Raw genomic sequence first — 6,000 nt, 5'->3', positions numbered from 1 at the left:
AACAGACAAGTTGCTGTCCTTTTGTTCTTCAGTCTAGTTGTGGAGGACGTCGCTTCACTGGCCCATGTTGGTATTGTGATCATTGCGCTCTTCCCTGCTGAGGCAGATCGGTCGCCGGCCTCTGGACAGCTGCTCACGGCAACTCTTGGCAGCTCACACCGGCTGCTGGCCGCTCACGCTGGCTGCCGGCCACTCACGGTAGCTTATGACAGCCCACTGCAGCAGGGCCTGCAGCCTACGCCATCGCTGGCGACTCACGGCAGCCCAGCTCCAGGTTGAGTTGTTGTTCAGCATCTTAGCTCTAGAGGGCAGTGTCACTGCTCCTCATGTGGGATTCGAACCGGGGCCCTGCTGCTCAGAGCTGATGTCCCAAGCCAGCTCTTAACCAATGCACCACTTGGCTGGCCCGATGTTATCCATTTTAAAATTCTGGTTACCATCTATAGTATTCATTATTGAGTGATTATGTGCTGTGATTCAAGGTAGGATATAGAGATAGATACTGTCCAGTGCCTGTCCTCAATGGAACTTACTATGTATGGAGGAAGCACAAATAATAAGGAGTGAATGGCCAGGGGAGAGCCTTCTAGAGTCTGATTGTGGAAAATCAATCTTAGAGCTCCATGTTGTAATATTGGTAGTATAGCACAGGTAGTTTTTAAATTCCCTTACCTCTCCCATCATTGATTCTCAGACTTGTTGGAATAGAAATTACTGTTTCCAATCAGGAGTATCAAAAACTTCTCATTTCAGCAAGTTACAAATATTTCACATCTTTTTTTTTAAAGATTTTATTGGGTAATTGGGGAAGGGAATAGTGTTGGGGAATTGGGGAAGGGGAACATTGTGTTCTTCCAGGACCCATCAACTCTAAGTCAAGTTGTTGGTCTTCAATCTTAGTTGTGGAGGGTGCAAGCTCAGCTCCAAGTCCAGTCGCTGCTTTCAATCTAGTTGCAGGGTGGGGGTAGGGAGGTGGGGAGGAGGGGCCGCAGTCCACCATCCCATGTGGGAGTTGAACTGGCAACCTTGTTGTTAAGAGCATGCGCTATAACCAGCTGAGCCATCCGGCCGTTGGCAGCTTGCAGATGCTCAGCTCAATGTACCGTGTTCAATCTTAGTTGTGGGGGGCACAACCCACCATTCTATGCGGGAGTCAAACCGGCAACCTTGTTAAGAGCACGCGCTCTCACCAGCTCAACGGCAGCTCAGCTCAGGTGCAGCTCACTGGCTCATGTGGGAATTGAATTGGAAACCCTGTTGCTCAGAGCTCGCGCTCTAACCAACTGAGCCACCCAACTAACCAACCCAGCCACTCAGCCAGCCCTCACATCTTTTGTTGTGTGTGGTTTTAACTAAAGAGGAACTCTGAGGCTATAGTACTGCTTCTAGTAGTACTCTCTTTTCCTATGTTTAATAACTCCCCTATTGCTTTCTTCAGGTTATTAAATCAGCAAAAGAAAACAAAGGATTGGTTCCAAACTCTTTATTTTCCCTCTTGTAGTAGGTGCCATTGTTCATTTTGAAATGAGGTACGTAAGTTTTCTTTTAAGGAACTAAGTTCTAATGCAAAACATTTTATTAACTATATCTCTGTTTGTATTATAACACTAAAGATAGCAAACTGGTTACATTATGATTGGTTAAGGTGAGTAAACAGGTTAATGTTAGAACTAGGTCTTTTGAAATAGTCATTTATTGAAAAATAACTAAAATATTACAACACTAGTTGAGTGAAAGTTGTAATTTAAAGGTGACAGGATATATTATAGTAAGAGTCATAGTTGTAGGATCAGAAGTCATCTTGAAAAATTTCAAAATCTGGATTGTCAAAGTTTGCACATGGAATACCTTAAGGACCAAGAAATTAGAAAGCACTTCCAAGGAAATTACCATTTCTTGTGTTAATTAAGAAACTGTGTGTGGCTATTTTACATAGATTCTAACACCATCTGAACATATATATATTCAGATGGTATATATATCTCCCTTATATTGCAGAATATTATTACATCTATTGTATATGAAAATCTTTGCATAGAACCTTCATCAAATGCTTAGTGTGTTCACAGGTGTAGGAATGATTTTATATTATTAGAAAATATTGGGTTTAGTGCAAGGAGCCTGTTTAGCAGCTAACTTGATTTGTGACTTTGGGCAAGTCGCTTTCCCTTTCTGGACCATGTCATGCTTATTGTATTTCCAGCATTGAGCATGTAGGCACAAAATCAATGTTTGTTCAGTGAAGAAATGGTTCTTATGTTTCCTCATCTGTAAATTGAGGGAATTGGATATGACCGGTAAATTCTTTCTCAGATCAGTCTACATGTAGTATCTTGTTTTTTCCATCTGTTTTTTTTTTAAATTGTGGAATTGGGGGAGGGGAACAGTGTTGGGGAATTGGGGAGGGGGAACAGCCAAGTTGTTGTTCTTCAATCTTAGTTGTAGAGGGCACCAGCCGCCATCTGATTGCCCATTGGCAGCTTGTGGCCTCTAAGCTCAAGGTGCTGTGTTACAATCTTAGTTGTGGGTGGGCGTAGCCACCATCCCATGCGGGAGTTGAACCAGCAGTCTTGTTAAGAGCGCACGCTCTATCCACTGAGCCATCAGGATGGCAGCTCAGCTCAAGGTGCCAAGTTCAATCTTAGTTGTGGGCGGGCGTAGTCCACCATCGAACAGGCAACCTTGTTAGGAGCACGTACTCTCACCAGCTGAACCATCCTGCAACCTGTTGGCAGCTCAGCGGCAGCTCAGCTCGGGCGCAGCGTCACTGGCCCGTGTGGGAATTGAACCGGTGGCCCTGTTGCTCAGAGCTCGCACTATTAAACTAACTTTTAACCAACTGAGCCACTTGGTCAGCCAAGTATCTCAGGTTTTTTTTTTTGTTTTTTTTTTAAATTTTATTGGGGAACTGTGTTTTTCCAGGACTCATCAGCTCCAAGTCAAGTAGTTGTTTTCAAGCTAGTTGTGGAAGGCGCAACTGAGTGGCCCATGTGGGGAGCAAACCGGCAATCTTGGTGTTATGAGCACTGCACTCTAACCAACTGAGCTAACTGGCTGCTCCTGTAGTATCTAGTTTTAAAGGCAAGTTTTGTGTTTATATTTTTTTACATCTACGAAATTAAACCTGAGTAGTGACTGTCCAAAACAAATTTTTGTTATCCATTCTTGTCAGGAAGTCCTGAATGGATCCATAGCACCCAAGAATTTTTTTTTTAAATTAAGTCACAATTTTTTTTATGTTAGTTTCAGGTGTATGATAGCACCCACGTTTTAAGCAGTTATTTAAGAGTTGAAACCTCAGGATTCACCCTGGGTCTGGTTAACATTTTCAAACGACTCAGGATTTTACTTACCCTTTCCAGAGTAGTAAAGTATCTTATTTTTTTCCTTGTGTTTCCTCTTACAGGAGGGAAAAAGCAACTATTTAGCATGCTTTTCAGTAGTTGGAAGGGTTTCCAGATCCCAATGAGAAATGTCAATAATGAGAAAGGAGAGCCTTTTCATTTAAGTAGTCACTCAGACTTTCAGGAATTTTGGGGTTTTTTTAGTGCTCAACTAAAAGAAAATAATAAAACTTTTTATTAAATATCTTTAAAAAATTAAAACAAGTATTTTCATTTTTGTTTATTGCCTTTCAGGTCACATACAGACATATTTTTGCACGTTTACAATCGCATATGTACCATTTTGTATTTAAACACAACAAAAATTCTGCGAAGCACTAATCTCAGAGAACACATTGGAGGCTAGTGGCTGAGTCCTCTAGTTCAGTTCAAGGAGTATGTTTAGACAGGACCTAGTTGTACTATGCTCTTTTAGCCCTTTAAGTGTGATTGGTCATCGTTATTTTTTAATTCATAAGTTATATGAGAATATTCAATTGGTAAAAGTGTTTGTATTATTCAGGAGAACTTGAAGATAGGTTTTGCAAAATTCAGATGTTGCCTATTATCTATAAACATCATTTTAATATTCTTGAAAAAAAGATGATGAAATATTAACCCTTTTGCCATGAAGGTTGGGTATATCTGAATGAATATATCTGAAATTTTTATACATAAAAATAATGTCATTTATATACAAAGCAGCTCAAATTGTTATTATTAAATGCATAAAATAGTCAAAATATCAACTTTTTGTTTTTTGTGTGGATTTCTGACACATTTGGAAAAAAAACCTTGAAATCAGTTAATGTAGCAAAAGAGTTAAAAGAACTATTTAAGAAAAAATCCCCCCCAAATAGCACCAAATATTAGCATATCTTTTTTCACACAGTAACACAACTAACTGTATTATGGGAGCATAGAGGAACTGGAGCCTTTCACACTGGCTACAGTCTGGTTAGGATGGAGCCAGCCAGACAAGCAAAGCTGAGAAGAGGGAGGAATAAATTAAGAAGGTCAAATAGTAAACAAGAAGAGTGGGTTGCGCCATAAAACTAGTGCAGAGCATTTCCAACAGAAAACTTTTGACAAGGCATTTAATTCCACTAAAATTTAATAAATTAGTAATTATTGAAGATTCCTGTCTATATCTCCTTAGGTGATTTTGAAATCAAGTTTCCATATATATGAATGTAAGTAATTTATTCTCACTTTTAATGAGCTACGACATACATTTGTATTTTAAAACATTTCTAAATAACTAGTTAAAAAATTAGAAAATATTCAGAATTAAATGATCATGGAAATTTGGCATGAAGATTAAGAAATGGAATCATTCTAGAAGTGCGATGAGATGGTTCATAAGGGACCATGAGAAGATATATGGGGAAAGCTTCCTTGCAATAACTGTCATCATGGAATCTTTCCATTACACACAAGAAAGAAAGAAAAATACCATTTTGCATTTGTCTCTCCACAGGACTGGATGGACCTGCCTTTCCTCCGACAGTTGGTTGGACCGAGGGTGGGACCTGAGCCAGTCAGTTGGGTGGTACTGGATCAGAGAAGGCGGTATGTTGACCCTGAGCCGCAGGTAAGCAGAATCAACAGTGGAATCTACGAGTCTAAATAACCTGGCCAGCAAAGAGTATAAGAAATGCCAGGTAGAAACCATGGTGACCTCAGAGAGAGATGGAGAGAGTAGCTGCCAGAGAACCTTCCAGTTCCATGGTGACTCAGCTGTTCTTCCTGCGGTGGACTCTGTGAAAGCCTCTTGAATCCCTTCCCCTACCATCAGCACCCTAACCCCTTACATATCATCTGTTGAGTACTGTGTCCAGTTTTAGTCTCTGAGAGGATGCACAGGTCTAGAGAAAAGCTGCCAGTGATTAATCATGTTTCTCTATCCAAATGATTCTATTGACCTCATGACTGGATTAGATATAATTTAGGAAGGATTGAAAGGTCCAATTTTTGCAGTTTGGTAAAGAGAATGCTGAGGGGATTTCTCAAATGGTTGATAATCCCTTTAAAGCAAATTCCGGTCAGCTGTGTACCACTCCATGAAGCCCAAAGAAAGGACGTGGACTTAAATTGCAGCAAAAGGAATTATAGTTGACGTATGAACAACATGGGTTTGAATTGCGTGTGTCCATTATACATGATTTTTCAGTTGACCCGTGCAGTTCAAACCTCAGGTGTTCAAGGGTTGACTCCACGGTTGGGAATCTGCATATGCAGGAGGCTGACTAGTTATGCATGGATTTTTGACTGCGCAGGAGGTGGGCACCCCAATCTGAAGTTGTTCAAGGATCAGCTGTAGATTGTTGTGAAGAATTTCTTAGAATGGTAAACAAAATCATGAAATGCCACTGACTATGAGGTTTTCTTGGAGTTCTTTAAAAAATTGGGCAAAAAGTCACTTCTTAGGATGTTTTGTATATGCAGCTATCTGGTGGTCTCACAGATTTTCTCCTATCCCTAAAAGTAAATGATTTTACTCTCAGAATGTGAAGAATGGTAGGATCAATAAGATACCAGTAGAGGAGGAAATGAGATATAGCGACACAATTGGACTGTGGGGAGGGAGAGAGGAAAATCTAAACTGACAATAAGA

This window comes from Hipposideros armiger, unplaced genomic scaffold, assembly GCF_001890085.2.
Source record: "Hipposideros armiger isolate ML-2016 unplaced genomic scaffold, ASM189008v1 scaffold_724, whole genome shotgun sequence".
Classification (NCBI taxonomy): Eukaryota; Metazoa; Chordata; class Mammalia; order Chiroptera; family Hipposideridae; genus Hipposideros; species Hipposideros armiger.
This window is presented reverse-complemented; position numbering follows the sequence as displayed.